Source organism: Panthera leo, chromosome C2 (assembly GCF_018350215.1).
Source record: "Panthera leo isolate Ple1 chromosome C2, P.leo_Ple1_pat1.1, whole genome shotgun sequence".
Lineage (NCBI taxonomy): Eukaryota > Metazoa > Chordata > Mammalia > Carnivora > Felidae > Panthera > Panthera leo.
The window spans coordinates 57,889,133-57,905,994 of record NC_056687.1 but is presented as its reverse complement, the minus strand read 5'-3'; the positions used below and the strand labels follow the sequence as shown (position 1 = coordinate 57,905,994).

At 40.0% G+C, this 16,862-nt stretch overlaps 1 protein-coding gene across 6 annotated transcripts in view; it reads right to left on the bottom strand.

Annotated features, from left to right (window-relative positions):
- Positions 1–16,862, bottom strand: part of CD96 (CD96 molecule) — a 96,188-nt gene that overhangs the window by 18,226 nt on the left and 61,100 nt on the right. The window lies entirely within an intron of this gene.

Genomic DNA, 16,862 nt, shown 5'->3' with positions numbered 1-16,862 from the left:
AAGTGTATCACATTCACACTTTCAAAATATGATGTTTCGGTGTCTTTTGTGTGCCAGGCTCCAGTCTACATTCAACAATGAACATGAGGTGCTTGTCCTCACGGAAATTACCTTGTACTGAGTTTTCACGATTGTACATATTTTAATATGCTCAATATGGTTACATATCTACGTTAGTTCTTAGCTTTCAAAATCATCCCCATGTTCACAGTCTATCATTTCCCATTCTTCTCCTCTCTCTTTTCCTCCCAAAGTGAAAGACGAATTCATATTCATTTGAAAATACCTCAGGGGATGAAGCAAGATAGACTGAAAATGAAAAGTACCCAATCACACTCCATTTGAAAACATGGTTTATCTCTTGGGAAAACAAATGTTTAATGCATTTATTTTTGTGTATTTCTCCTTTGTTTCAAAAATATATTTAAGGTCGCATACATAAATACTCAATTCAAGAAGACAAAAGAAGTAGATAGAAAGGGAAACTAAAGCCAAGGAAAATATGGTTAGAAAAAGTATGTTAACCTCTGTCTAAACCTGAGTGGGGATGGTACACAAAATGCATTTCTTGATGTCATGTACTCTTAACAGATGTGGATCCCACATTTCATCAGAACTTTCTAGTAACAATGCCAAGAAATAAAGAGTATATGTTCTGCCGTTTGTGGCCATCATAACAACAGTCAATTTTCAAAAGAAACACAGCAATTCTTTTTATTATGATTAAAAAATAAATTTCTCACCTGTCTTTTAAAAAAGAATACTGTATACTGTGTATAATATTCTGAAAAATATCCTCATAGTATGGTGGTCAGTATGCTCATTCACCTGTAAGCTTTAGATAGTAGTGAATGGTATCCCAGCCTCCCAGGTACCTCAGCTCTGGCAAATCACATGCTTAAATAAAAAACATGGGTGGGGCGCCTGGGTGGCTCAGTCGGTTAAGAGTCCAACTTCGGCTAAGGTCACAGTCTTGCAATCTGTGAGTTCGAGCCCCGTGTCGGGCTCTGTGCTGACAGCTCAGAGCCTGGAGCCTGTTTCAGATTCTGTGTCTCCCTCTCTCTCTGACCCTCTCCATTCATGTTCTGTCTCTCTCTGTCTCAAAAATAAATAAACATTAAAAATTTAAAAAAAAACATGGGTATCAAATCCCTAAAAAAAAATACATGTAGGACACATTGATAAATTGGCCTCATGGTTTATGCATCTATAACTAATTTAGAGAAATGATCAACAACAATTGTTTTGCAATCCTGCTAACGAACACCAAAGACACGCTCTGCCCAAGCTCCGTGAATAGTCAGATATGGGGAGATGCATTAGAGGCTGCTTCAGATGGTGCCATATGAGGAACTAAAATGGGCAACAAGCATCAGGGTGGCAGAAAAAATGTTTTGAATACTGAATATGCACAGCTTCATTTACCCAGCAAATACTTATTGAGTGCTCGGTGTGTACGAGAATTGGGGATGACATGGAGAGAGAAACACTGCCCTTGTTCCCAGAGTTTAGTGAGAATAAAGGTCAGCGTGGCAGACTATCAGCTGACCACCAAGCCCATTCTTCTCTCTGGTGTGCATGAACTGCATCTCCTAGCTTCCTGTGCGATCGGTTAGCTATGGCCATGTACTATGTCTTAGCCAATGGGACGTGAATAGGAGTGATGGTTGTCATTTCAAGGCATGATGTATAAAACCTCCCATGTAAGATCCTCCATGATCTTCCCTCATGTACTATCAGATATTATGATGCAGGGAGGCATAGAAGCCCATGAATGAAAGGTGACAGAACTGCCAGAAACCTGGGTTCTTGAATGACTGTGTCATTCCAGCTACTGGATCACAGAATGAATTTGAATTTTGTTTCTCTCACTGAGATGGCTCTACCTTTGTCCCTGTCTGCAGCAATTCCTTCGGTAACCTATTTTAAAATTTTTGTATTGTGATGTACTTTTAAAGTAACCTCATCTCCTTTTTAAAACAAGGCAAGGAAAAATTGCATAGAAGGATAGAAACGACTAGTCATAAGTAATCTTTGGATACTGTGAAATACTGAGAGATAGGTGTTTCTCCTAATTAATAGAGGAAGAAGAGGTGAAAGCAAAAGAGAGAAAGAAGGAGAAAGAGAAGAAAGACTCTATCCAGTTTTTGAGAAATTCTCAGAAGGAGGAAAAGAAGGATCTCTTTACTCTGGGACTCAATTCCTCATGTAGGAGAGAGTGAAACTTTTATTGTTGGTGGTAGTCTATTATCTCACCTCCCACAGACCAGTATCATTCATTCTTCTTCCTTCCTTCCTTCCTTCCTTCCTCCCTCCTTCCCTTCCTCCCTCCCTTCCTCCTTCCTTCCTCCCTTCCTTCCTTCCTTCCTTCCTTCCTTCCTTCCTCCCTCCCTTCCTTCCTCCCCTCCTCCCTCCCTCCCTCCCTCCATTCTTCCTTCCTTCCTTCCTTCCTTCCTTCCTTCCTTCCTTCCTTCCTCCTTTCCTTCTCCCTCCCCTCTCATTCTGAGACCTAACCTCCGCAGAATTCACTGAGTGATTACATAAGTGAAAGCAGAAAGGAATGGTTTTAAAGTGGTGATATGATAACAATGGTGATAATAATGATGAAGAAAAAGAACTAAGAGGTAATCATCAGAGACCTTTGTATTTATTTGTAGGCAATATTGCTGTTACCTAGAAATCTCAGTCTAATAAGCAACTGCCAATCACATTTTAAAATACCTCTTACTTACAAGCAATGGACACTTTCCCCAGCCAGTGATTGCCCACACTGACCATTAGCTCCACGTGATTTAATTCTGTCAGGAATCAGTGGAATCCTGATGACATGGGATAACGTGACTGAGAATTTCATGTGTATTAAAATGACTGGTTAAATTTCTTTCCCGGAGAATCAGAAAATAATGTGACATAAATCCTAGCTTACTGCAAGTTTACTGCAGGGAAAGGAGAATTCATTCATTCCACTGCATCTACATGTTGTTCTTGGACCACGTGAGAGGAGGAACACTGACTGCCCCAGGCTCACATGCCACCTTGATCTTTGTGTCACTGTGTCTCTTGCCTGGCATACATATCAGTGCAGCTTTATGCTTCCTCTCACAGGCCTGCAGAGTTTGTTGAGGGCTGAATGTGTGCCAATAAGCTTCTGGGAACAAAAGGATCAATGACACCCCGTCATATCGCTAAGAAGTCCAAGCTCATTTCAGTTTTATTGGTCTCCAGCTGAATTTGGTTTGGGTCTTGGCCTGAGGGTCTGTACCTTGTTGCACAGGTTATTGAAAGCATGATCCCTTTACCATAAGACCCTGATCCTCATGTGCAAGTCAGAGCTGAAGCCATTTAGAAAACTATCTAGTACTTTAGGTAAATTAAATCCCACTCACTCCCCTTGGCTTTACACTATGCTTCAAGGCCCTTTGGCATTACATGACCTGACCTCCAACATTCTCCATGTTGTTATCTCCTGCTACCCCCTTCCTCTGTTCTGTCACTTATTGACCCAGCATTTGGGAGCCTCTATCTTCCAGGCATTGTGCTTGGGACTGGCGGCACTCCTCTGGAGTTGAAGTTCAGAGGATATGGACATCAACCAAAGAATCACAGAAACCAGTCCAAATATGAGGACACATGAAAGAGGAAACGGCTTATGCAGAGTCTCAGGAAGGCTTCCCTGGGGAATGTAGCAGACTCGAGTGGGAGCAGGGGAGGGGTGGTGGGAGCCTCTAGGCAGAGGACACAGACAGTGCAAAGACCCCGTAGGCGGTCTCACGCACTGTTAGCAATAGCAACGTGTGGGACGTGTCTATCAGGGCTGGGCCTTTGTAAGCCCTCAAGGAGGGTTTGTTCTGTGAGATGAACTGAACTGAGTATGAGATTGTGAGCCACTGCTTGTCACAGTGCACACCCATGGCCTCAGCCGCAGAGGACAGTGATCAAACTGTGGCCCACTAGTGGCAGAAACACTGCTTGTTTCTCAGCGTTGTTTTGTTTGGCTGTTTTTGCTTTTAGAAGAAATCTCTTCCTAGGGCCTGGCCTGGAGATCCATAACTGTAAGAGGACATAATTGGCGGTCTTTTGACATCAAATAGAGCATTTTAAAAGAATTCTATTTCTATTCCTCTTAGCCAAGTCTTTAAGATTCATGTTGATCATGTATTTCAGCATGTGAATAAAGCAGCTTGTTTTTTTTTTTTGTCTTTCTGTTTCAAGGTTATATTTATACTCATAATAGAGCAAAGCCTCTTCAGCACTCAATACTTGGTTCTATATTATGACATACTGTGTAGGCGAGTAATATGCCAAACCCAGTGACAGAGTTGTTTGCTTTGTTTGCTGGTTGCTTATATGTTCTTCAGTTTGAATGCTTATTGTTATTAAACCTTGCAAGTATCCAGAGATACATAATAATAACCCATGTTTCAGAAAAGAAGAAGGGGTTTAGGATAAAAACACTACTTTGTGCAAAATGTCTTGCTTATATTAATTTGAAAACTGCCATGAGGTTAGATGAGAAGTTTCGAAACTTTCCTAGCCCATTCCTATTTCAACTTAAAAATGTTTTTCCACGGAAATTAAAAACTACCCCTTTATGTTATCACTAGAAATTCAATTAGGTTAGAAGACAGCTCTAGTCAGTTCTGAGTTAAATGGAGGAGACAGAATCATGTTCTTTAAGAGCTAATTCTGGTTGGCTCCTTGTGACATTATGAAACAGAATGGAATCTCTTCATCTGGACTCCTACCATCTTCCTGGTGACTGTCCCTCTCACTGCCAGAGAAGGGAAACAAAGGGAAATGCTGGAGGTCTCATGGAGGGTTAATTTGGGGGAAATGCTGAAATATTTTCCAAACAACTTAAAATTTTAAAGATCATTTAATATGAACTTACTCTGTATCAAATGAGAGAGACAGGTGAGCAGTCGTTGATGCAAGGTAAGTGGAGGATAAAAGTTAAAATGGTAATTAAAAAAAAAGAAATTGTGATTTGGTCATTGTTTCCTCCTTCAAGGAAATAAAAAATACAAGTAGAGGTCTTGATTTATTTTAAGATGAATTTTCTTTGCTGGACTCTTGTTTTGATCATGGCATGCCTTTCCAGACTGGCTTGTGTGGGTCTAGCTTTACAGTTGTTCTTTATGCATTTACATATTTGATACTCAGAATAACCATATGAACTAGATAATACTAACTTCTGGTTTTTAAGGTGAGGAAACAGTATTTGAGAGGTAAAATGACTTGTCCAGATTACACAGCTAGTAGTCAGCAGAGATAGGAATTGAACTCAAGCCTGTCTGACACCAGAGACTATACTCATTCCACTCTGGTAGACTTATAAAGTATAGTTGGCCTTGCTGCAGAACCAGGGGGTAGCTCTGGAATTCAATCATGGTCCCCAGCACACAACCTCCCAGGATAATTGATAGTCTGTGTGTCTCTCCCATCATCCTCTCTCAGCCTCCCATTGTAAGACTGCCCTGTCTTCAAGCCCTGACCAGGTGCCATTTTCTTTATAGAGCCTTCTTCCGCTCTCCCTGAAGCCTTTCCTTTGTTAATCTCTTCCTCCTCTGTGCTTGAAAAAAATATCCTTAAGCTCCAGGATATTTACTGAGTTATCAATACTTACTTACAGCCAGGTGTTATCACTGTTCTAGGTGACAGAGATACCTCAGCAGACAAATCAGACTGGAAAAAAAAAGGCCCTTATGGGATTCACTTTCTTGTGGGGACAAGCTAGTGAATTCTACAGGATGCTAAAAAAATTATGTGGAGAAAAATAAAGCAGGGAAAGGGGAATGGAAGGGAGATAGAGGAGGCTACAGTTTCGAATTAGGTGGTCACAGAAAGCCTCATTGAGAAGATGACATTTGAACAAAGATTGGGAGAAGATGAGAGTGGGAGCCATGTAGATTTGGGGGGAAAGAATTTTCTAGGCAGAGGGAAAAAGTAAAAAGGCCTGAGGTGGAAGCAACTCTGGTATGCTGTGGGAACAGTGAGAAGGCCAATTTGGGTGAAGCAAAGTGAGCAAAAAGGAGAGTAGTGGAAATATAATCAATTGGATATAACATGAAAACTTTCAGGCTAACTTTGTAGATATTTGCCCTTCCTTACCACCCATTTTCGTCCTCCATTAATGTGACCATGATCCTGGTGGGTTTTATTTATTTAAGTATCCATCTCAAGCAGAAGGAGACACAGAATTCTAGGGCTAGATTATTTGTTTTTACTAAAACACACACACACACACACACACACACACACACACACACACACAACTTAGACTAAGATAGACTGGTTAATTAATCAACCACTCTATTTCCTACTTTAGGTTCCTACCATGTTCCAAAGGGATTTAAGGGGACAAATAATACAGTGTAACATTTTGAAACTTATGAACCAGGTACTATATTAGGTGTCCTGCATGACTACTACCTTCTGTTGCTTTTAATAATCCACTGAAAAAGGAACTACCCATATTAATGTTCTTCCTTTTCTTCTTTCTCTTGTTTTCCCCTATTTTCTTCAAGCACCCACAACTTTGGCCATGCTTTTAGAGCTCTGTTTATTATTTGCCAATCCATTACACTGTTGCCAAGAACTATAGCTTTCTGTGGATCATCTCCATGGGTAAACCATCACCTTGTCATGGTTGCTTCATTTTCACAAAATTACTTTATCTACTATTTGCTTATTTATTAACCATTTTATTTTTTTTTCATTGTGAGAAGTGTACTCTTTAAACCTCATCACCTATTTCACCCATCCCCCCATCCACCTCCCCTCTGGTAATCATCAGTTTGTTCTCTATAGTTAAGAGTCTGTTTCTTGGTTTGCTTCTCTCTGTTTTTCCCTTCACTTATTTGTTTTGTTTCTTAATTACACATATGAGTGAGATCATATGGTATTTGTATTTCTCTGACTGAGTCCTTTTGCTTAGCATTATATTCTCTAGCTCTATCCATGTTGTTGCAAATGGCAAATTTCATCCTTTTTTATGGCTGAATAATATTTCATTATATGTATATATATCACATCTTCTTTATCCATTCATCTATTGAGGGATACTTGGGCTGCTTCCAGAGTTTGGCTGTTGTAAATAACACTGTAATAAACATAGGGGTGTATGTATCCCTTTAAACTAGTGTTTTTGTATTTTTTTTTGTTTTTATTAACACACACACACACACACACGCACGCACAACTTAGACAAAGATAAGTTGTGTGTGTGTTTTAATAAATACCCAGTAGTGCGATTCCTGGATCGTAGGGTAGTCCTATTTCAATTTGCAGGGGAACTTCAAGTTTTCCACAATGTCTGCACCAATTTGCACTCCCACCAATAGTGCAAGAGGGTTCCTTTTCCTCTATATCCTCATCAATACTTGTTTCATGTGTTTTTGATTTTAGCCATTCTGACAGGTATAAGGTGATATCTCATTGTAGTTTTGCTTTATATTTCTCTCATGATGAGTCACATTGAGCATCTTTTTATGTGTCTGCTGGATATCTGAATCTTTGGAGAAATGTCTATCCATGTCTTCTGCTCATTTTTTTAATTGGATTATTTGTTTCTTTGGTATTGAGTTGTATCAGTTCTTTATATATTTTGGATACTAACTCTTTATAAGATATATCATTTGCAGATATCTTCTCCCATTTAGTAGGTTTCCTTTTAGTTTTATTAACTGTTTGCTGTGCAGAAGCTTTTTATTTTGATGTAGTACCAATAGTTTATTTTTGCTCTTATTTTCCTTGCCTCAGGTTTTTATTTTATTTTTTAAATAAAAAGTGTATATATTTTAGGTAACAACATGATTTGATATACACATACATAGTGAAATGATTAGTATTGTCAGCTAATTAACGTATCACTCCTCACATAGTAACAATTTATTTTTTTGTGTGATGAGAGCACCTGAAACTTACTCTGACCAAATTTCCAATATTCAATACAGTATTATAATTATCATGCTGTATATTAGATCTCCAGACTTATTAATCCTACATAATTCCAACTTTGTTCGCTTTGACCAACATCTCCCCATTGTCTCTTCTTCCTTGCCCCAGGAATTACTGTTCTACACTTTGCTTCCATGCAGTTCACTCTTTTAGACTCTACTTATAAGTGAGATCATGCAGGGTTTTTTTCTGTCTGTCTTATTTCACTTAGTGTAATGTTGTCCAGGTTCACCCATGTTGTTACAAATGGCAGAATCTCTCTTTTTTTTTTTAAGGCTGAATCACACACACACACACACACACACACACACACACACACACACACACAATTTCTTTACCCATTCATTTGCCAATGGAAGCTTAGGGTGTTTCTATATCTCTTAGAGGTGACTGGTTTTCTTTTCTTTTTTTTTTTTTTTTTTCTTTTCTTTGTGTATATACCCAGAATAGAGATTAATGGATCACATAGTAGTTCTATTTTTTTTATTTTTTTGAGGAACCTCAAAAACTGTTTTCCATAATGTTTTTCATATTGTTTTCCCTAATGGCTACACCAGTTTACATTCCCACCAAGAGTGACAAGAGTTCTCTTTTCTCCGTATCCTCACCAACACTTGTTATCTTTTATTATTTTCATCATCATCATCATTATTATTATTGGTAATAGTCATCCTAACAGGTGGGAGGTGATATCTCATTGTGGCTTTGAGTTGCATTTCTCTAACGACTAGGGATGTTGAGCATCTTTTCATGTACTTGATGGCTATTTGTATGTTTCCTTTGGAAAAATGTCTATTTAGGTCCTTTGCCTGTTTTTAATGAGTTGTTTTTTGTTTTGCTATTGAGTTGAATGAGTTCCTTATATATTTCGGATATTAGTCCCTTATCATATATGTGGCTTAAAAATATTTTCTTCCAATGTATAGGTTACCTTTACATTTGTTGTTTCCTTTGCTGTACAGAAGTTGTTTAGCGTGATGTAGTATACTTGCTTGTTTTTGCTTTTGTTGCCTAGGCTTTGGTGTCATATCTAAAAAATCAATGGCAAGGCCAATGTCAAGGAGGTTTTCTCCTATGTGTTCTTCTAAAAGTTTTATAGCTTCAGGTCTTATGTTTAAGTCTTTTACTTTATTTTGAGGTGATTTTTGTGTATGCTGTAATTCCATTCTTCTGCATATAGACATCCAGTTTTCCAAACACCATTTATTGAAGAGTCTATGCTTTTCTGTTGTGTATTTTTGGCACCCTTGTTAAAAACCGTTGACCATATATGGTTGAGTTTATTTCTGGGCTCTCTATTCTGTTCTGTCAATCTATGTGTCTGTATTTATGCCAGCACCATACTGTTTTGATTACTAAAGGTTTGTAGTATACCGAGAAATCAGAAAGTATGATGTCTCCAATGCTGTTCTCTCTCAAGATTCCTTTGGCTATGTGACGTCTCTTGTGAATATAAATTTTAGGATTGTTTTTCCCTTCCTGTGAAAAAATACCATTGGAATTTTGATAGGGACTATACTGAATCTGTACATCACTTTGAGTAGCATGGACAATTTAACAATATTAAAATTTCCATTCCATGAACATCAGATGTCTTTCCATTTGTTTGTGTCTCCTTCAATTCCTTTCATCAGTGTTTCATAGTTTTCAGTGTACAAGTCTTTCACCTCCTTGCTTAAATTTATTCTTAAGTATTTTAGTCTTTTTGATGTTATTATAAATGTGATTGCTTTCTTGACTTCCTTTTTTGGATAGATCATCATTGGTCTCACTGACTTTCTTTTAAAAGCTGAATTTTAAGGGGTAATACCGAAGAGAATTTTCAAATGGACCTCTTTGTACCTTTGTTTTAGATGAGGTTCCAGAGGCTAAGAATGATTTTATAGGGCAAGTCATTGTCACTTCTAAAGCAGAGTTCTGGACCACCTATGAGGGGCATGTGGAGTGTGTTCTGTTAACTATGGTTCATCATCAATCTCAAGACTTCATAGGGGCAGAAGTGCCCCAGGTGAGGATTTTTTAAAAGGTATATTTACTTATTTATTTTGAGAGAGAGAGAGAGAGAGAGAGAGAGAGAAGTGGTGGAGGGGCAGAGAGAGAGGGAAAGAGAATCCTAAGCAGCCTCTACATACTCAGCACTGAGCCCAACACAGGCAGGGCTGGATCTCAAGACTGACCAGGAGATCATAACCTGAGGTGAAATCAAGAGCCGGACCCTTAACCAACTGAGCCATCTTAGGTGCAGTGAAGATTTTTTTTTAAAGAGAGTTGTCAGGGTGCTACGAGTCAGGTCCCCTCTCACGTGGGTGGTGGGTAAAAGAAGAACCTGCCCCCTTACCTTAGCTCAAGTGAAGTGTGGTTTCAAGAGAACTACTCAGAGCTGTTGGCCTACGTGTCCTGGAGTTTGGGATGAAGAGGACCAGTGCTTGACTCAGGCTAAAGAGACTACACTGGGAGCCTATGCTTGACTAGTAGTGTTGAGAAGAGAGATATGGCCCTGTTGGAGAAGAGGAGCACTTCCACCAAATAGGAGGCCAAGGGGCATGTTTTCTCAGATAAAACAGAATGCCATGGAAAGAAATCTCACCCAGGAATATCTGGAGGAGCAAACAGCTCCTAAGGGGACAGACCTCCAGCAGCTCATGGGCTATTGGGGGATAATAGAAGCCTGGTGGAGAGGCAGGACCTGCATCCTGCATCAAGGGGACAATAGCCACGGGCCAGTCCCAAATTTCTGAGAAATTTGCCAGAGTGGCCCATGAGGTCAAGATGGCAATTTTTATTCTCCCCACCCACAGGGCACCTACGTCAGATTGCAGTCAGCCTGACAAGGAAGGTCTTTTTCATCTACCTCTCTCTTCTCTTCTGCATGCTATGACCCCTAAAGCGAGGCCCGAACAAGGAGTGGAAGACAGGATTGAGCTGGACAATCAAAGAGACATTTTCTCCACCCTCCACAGACATAAAACACACAACCTCGCATCCCAGGCTTCTGCAGCTGAGGTACACCAACACACAGTGGGCAGAAAGGGAAGAAAGTTCTGGATCAAATTAGTTTTTGCAAGTTTTGACACTACATTTGTCAAGGCTTTTTAATTATTGACACAAGTCTGTTCTTGAGTCTGAAAGGGACCAGACAACATTTATTATATGAAAATCACCAAAAAAGCTTTCAGAGTCTAGGGAGAAATTATTCAACAGAGCTCATTTGGACAGGGAATAATGGGGAAAGGAAAAATCTTTTCTTTTCTTTTTTTTTTTTTTGCTAATTTTACCCACTTTAGCTTGTTTATTCAACAAAATGTAAAAGTGAAAGTTATTTGTAAGTTCAGGTTGCTGCTGTGATCTGGTTTGTCAAGCTCAAAGGTCCGAGACTTTGCCTTACTTTTTTTTTTTTTTTTTTTTTGAGAGAAAGAGAGAGAGACACACAGAGCGTGAGCAGGGGAGGGGCAGAGAGATGGAGACAGAATCTGAAGCAGGCTCCAAACTTTCGAGCTGTCAGCACAGAGCCTGATGCAGGACTCAAACTCATCAACGGTGAGATCATGACCTGAGCCGAAGTGGAACGCTTAACCGACTGAGCCACCCAGGCACCCCAAGACTTTGCCTTATTTCTATGTAAAACTGAATCTGAAAATATAATTTGTTTTTTCAGATAGTAACATTTTCACTTGACATTCTATTCTCTTGACAGTATCTAGCCACATAGCCACCTAGCCTTTCCTGCAAATGTGTTACTATACTCCATCAATGCACCTGCAGCACAAAGAGCCTTTAGACTCATAATGATATTAACTGGAGAACTGCACTTAAAAGAATATAGGCCATCAACTACATCTAAACACATGTGAGTTGGCTTCATCAAGCCCTAATGTCAGGATTATGTGCATATTGACCTTTACACCAGCATAAAGGAAATATATGGTGTGAAATCTTAATCTCTGCTCAAGACCCTTTGCCCATGGGAGGCAGATTGTTTGGGGAACGTGTGTTCACTGAATGGCTAAAGCAGTGTGTATTACTGGATTTCTGGTCTAGGAAGGGTTTCTAGGACCCGGTTGGGGGAAATGACAGGAAGCAGGACAGAGCTCATCACACATTGTGTGGGGTGTTTAAAGACACTCAATACTTTATGAAATGAACAGAAGAATAGGTCAACTGATAGTTTTTTTCCCCAGAGCTACCTTGCTCCCAAGCAGGAAAACTGGATAAACAAATACTCAAAGTAAACTAGTCATCAAGAAGGCTACCCTTGGCTTATGGGGGATGGGTATGGAAAAAAATGAGAAACTCTTTAACAACTTGCAACATGAGCCCCAGGTGCAAGGTGGTTGAGAAGATGCAATGATGAGAATTTCCCAGGATTAAAGGAGAGCGCCGGAGTTTTGTATGAATTCTGTACGTATCTCTGGGCAATGAAATTATATTATAATAATGTTGAAAAGGGAAGGATAATGGATGGAAGAGGATTTTTTCTCCAATTTATTTCTGACTGAGGAAATGTTAGCCCCACTTCTGGAGGCTGCATTTCTCAGAAAACACCGATCCAGAGAAGAGAAAGATTAATATAGGCATAACTGTCATGTTGACCTTTTCATATCAGCTATACCAGCTTCACACGGGAATGGATTTATTCAGTGTCTAAAGATATTTATTGAGCACCCATCCTGTACTGTCAGAGGCAGTAGGGCTCAGGCTCTCAAACTTGTCTGGGCTCCAGCAATTTTTCTGGATCTAGGGCTGTTTCTCTGACTTCAGTTAAGTTATTTAAACTTTTTGTGCCTCAATAGCTTCATCTGTAAAATGGGGATAATAATAGTGCCTGTAGCATTGCGTTGTTGGGCGAATTAAAAGAGATAATACATTTACTAGTTTAAAACGCTGCCAGGCACATCAGGGGCACTCAAATACTAACAGATATTATTAATATTATTGCTTAATACTACAATATAATTGGGGTAGTTGGTTAAAGATTTAGGTATTTACCAGGCAAAAAACTGGTATGATAGTCTGCTAAAAAGCTTTTATTTATCCCTCATATTTAGGCAAACCAGCCATGCTGGATCTTCTGTTAAAGTACTCTCCATTGCTGCATACGCCCACTCTAGGTCAGATCATTATCACTTTACATCGCTTAGAATCTGCATCATTTGGTCTGCATGCTCTACCCTTGCTTCTACCACTTACCATACACATCACCTCTATTTCACCCATATTTTTCACATACTCACAAAGCCACAGTGGCTCTTTGTTGGCATTCTGTTCCAGTCCAAATCCTTGACCCTTAACTGAAGCTCACCGTCACCTGGCACCTCACCTAAGCAAGCTGTGTCCACCCAACGAGCACCGTCAGCACTCACCGTGCTTGTCTTCTCATGCCTGACACTCATTTTATTTTATATCTGTGCTCAGGACGATTGTCTGAAGATCCATCTCTCATCTTTCTTCCACCTGAGTCTATATTTCCTTCCAGCTCCCTGTGCAGACCTCCCTGATTCTGTCCTCTGCTGTTACCAGCACTCCTCTACGTTGGCAGGCTAGCAAGCTTTCTCCAGAGCCCCTTCTTACTTTAACATCCAACATCTCGACCTGCGATTGATCTTGTGATCTGCTTCCCCCAGTGATCTACATTTGACAATCTTGTCCGATGGCATATCTTCTGGTGTCATCCCTCAGCCATTCTGACATGCTTTCTCATAAATCAGTAGTTTTGGTGCATCCCCTGGGAAGCTGCTGCCAACAGTCTGTACCTTTCAGTGTCTGATCCCCCACCCGCTAAGGATCAGGTGTGCTTGCCTGGAGAGTTAGACAATGGTTAGAATCATCCTGGACCTGGTATTTTATTCGAAGTGTTTGGGGGTAGAAGGATCTAGACTGTGAGGACCAGCTAAAGCTTGAGAGAAGGCTTAATATCAAAACCAACATCATCAGGTCCAAGAGTCATGTGCAGTCATAAAAAGAGGCAGAGCCAAAAGGCCTGTGGCTCTGTGGACAGTGAAAGAGGATGCTAGGCAAGTGGGTCCTGCTAGATTGTAAGCTCTGTGCAACTGGGTCCCTGCTTGTATTGTTCATCACTGTATCTCAGCACCTCTAAAGTTCCTGGCACCTTGTAGGCACTCAATGTGTATTTGTCGAATGAATGAATGTCTTGAACGATTGCTGGAATTTCTGAGGCCTGTTCTCTTAAGTCACACAATCTGTAGCCAATTCCAAGTCAGAGTTAGAAGGCATAGAGCTCTATTCAGCAGTGGGAGTCATGTACTGCCCCACCTGAGATTGGTCAGGTGTCTCTGACTGTTCCATCCCACTGGCTTGTCTAATCTCCCCATTTAGCTTGTCAGCCTCATGTCTTTTCCTAGGACAGTGCTGCCGTTGCAGCTGGGACTCAGAAGACACCATCAGTTCAGGTTGAAATGCACGGGGCTCCCTGGGTAACTCTTACAGTTGGCTCTGAGTTATAAGGTTCTCCTTCTCTAGTAGAAGAATATTGTTTCCATTACCTTACATTTGTTTAAAAAGTACCTTTTCGATGCAGAAGAAAAAAAAGATACAAACTGGATGTTTGCAGCAAGACATGTAGCTTAATAATTACGACTGAATTATACGGTGCATTCCATCTTAGAATTTGGACTGAAACCATAGGCTTTTGAAGTTGGTTTCCATGACATGTTCCATCCTGCTTCCTTTCTTAAAGAACACAAAGGGTGGATCCTCCCAGCTTCTGAGACATTGTGTGATTTCACAATCACCCTCCAGATTTTCAAGACAAAATTTGGATTTTTCAGTAGTAATTCGGGGTTTATCCTAAGAAAATAAGTTTTATTTAGCTATAATGAGCCACTGATTTAACATTTTTTTGACATTTCAGACTGAAAATTGTTCCAAACATAATTTATTATTATTTTGACAGAGGTCCAGATTTTGTAAAGTGAGAACTAGCTACTCTTATTATACCTGAGCCTTGATCTAAAATAGGGTTTCTCCGGAAACCGTCTTGCAGTGTTGGTAGGAATGCAAACTGGTGCAGATGCTCTGGAAAACTGTGTGGAGGTGCCTCAAAAAATTAAATATAGATCTACCCTATGACCCAGAAATAGCACTGCTAGGAATTTACCCAACGGATACAGGAGTGCTGATGCATAGGGGCACTTGTACCCCAATGTTTATAGCAGCACTTTCAATAGCCAAATTATGGAAGGAGCCTAAATGCCCATCAACTGATGAATGGATAAAGATGTGATTTATATACACAATAGAATACTACTTGGCAATGAGAAAGAATGAAATCCTGCCATTTGTAGCAATGTGGACGGAACTGGAGGGTATTATGCTAAGTGAAATAAGTCAGTCAGAGAAAGACAGATACTATATGTTTTCACTCATATGTGGATCTTGAGAAACTTAACAGAAGACCATGGGGGAAGGGAAGAGGGAAAAAGTTACAAACAGAGAGGGAAGGAAGCAAACCATAAGAGACTCTTAAATACAGAGAACAAACAGGGTTGATGGGTGGTGGAGGAGAGGGGAAAGTGGGCGATGGGCACTGAGGAGGGTACTTGCTGGGATGAGCACTGGGTGTTGTATGGAAGCCAATTTGACAATAAATTATATTAAAAAAAACAAAAAATAAAACAGGGTTTCTCAAAAACTGTTGACATTTGGACCAGATAATTCTTTTTTGTGGTGGCTGTCATGTCCCATGCCGTACATTATGTAGCAGCATCCTTGGCCTTGGCTAGTAGCACCCTTCCCCCAATCGTGGCAACAAGAAATGGCCCTAGACACTGACAAATGTCCTTGGGAGGGAGAGTGGCAAAACTTCCCTGGTGAGACCCACTGATCTCAAACAGTCCTGAGGTTCAGTGTGGTAGGATCTTTTCTTAATGAGCTCTTGTGACTCTCCGGGATTTTCCCAACCATATCAGCTTAGTGTGACAATAGCTCAAGTAACATATGTTCCAGCTTTTTGATAAATATGTTTATTTGACTGTATTCTCCTTCCCTAATACTAGAACTATTTTATACTGCAGGTTTCTTAAAGGGAACAAATGTCTTTTTCCTTTCCTTGCATTTCTTCACAGAAATAAGAATGATGTTTGGTCTGATAGAAGCATTTTAATGTATGCCAACTAACCCCATGGAAAACTCACCTAGAAGAAATGAATTTCTGCTTTTAACTGACAGAATATTAATGTCATGAGGGCATAGTTGTTCTCTTTTCTTTCTTTTTTTTTTTTTAGTAGTCTTTTAAGTCACATTTTTATTTATTCATTCCTTTATTGAAGTATAATTGACAAATAAAATTTTAAGGTATTTAAAGTGTACATCATGGTAATTTGATCTACACGTGCATTATGCAAGTCACGTTTTATTTTTATTTTTTAATAATTTATTGTCAAGTTAGCTAACATACAGTGTATACAGTGTGCTCCTGGCTTCAGCAGTAGATTCCCATGATTCATTGCTTCCATACAACACCCAGTGCTCATCCCAACAAGTGCCCTCCTCAGTGCCTATCACCCATTTTCCCTGCCCCCCAGCCCCCGACCGCCACCAGCCCTCAGTTTGTTCTCTGTATTTGACAGTCTCTGATGGTTTGCCTCCCTTTCTGTTTGTAACTTTTTTTTTCCTTCCCTTCCCCCATGGTCTTCTGTTAAGTTTCTCAAGTTCCACATATGAGTGAAAACATATGCTATCTGTCTCTGTGACTGACATTTCACTTAGCACAATACCCTCCAGTTCCTTCCAAGTTGTTGTGTATGTCAACTAACCCAACCCCGTGGAAAACTCAGCTAGAAGAAATGAATTTCTGCTTTTAACTGGCAGAATGCTAATGTCATGAGGGCAGAGTTGTTTTCTCTTTTTGGTCCCTGTTGTATTCCTAGTACCTAGAACAGTACCTG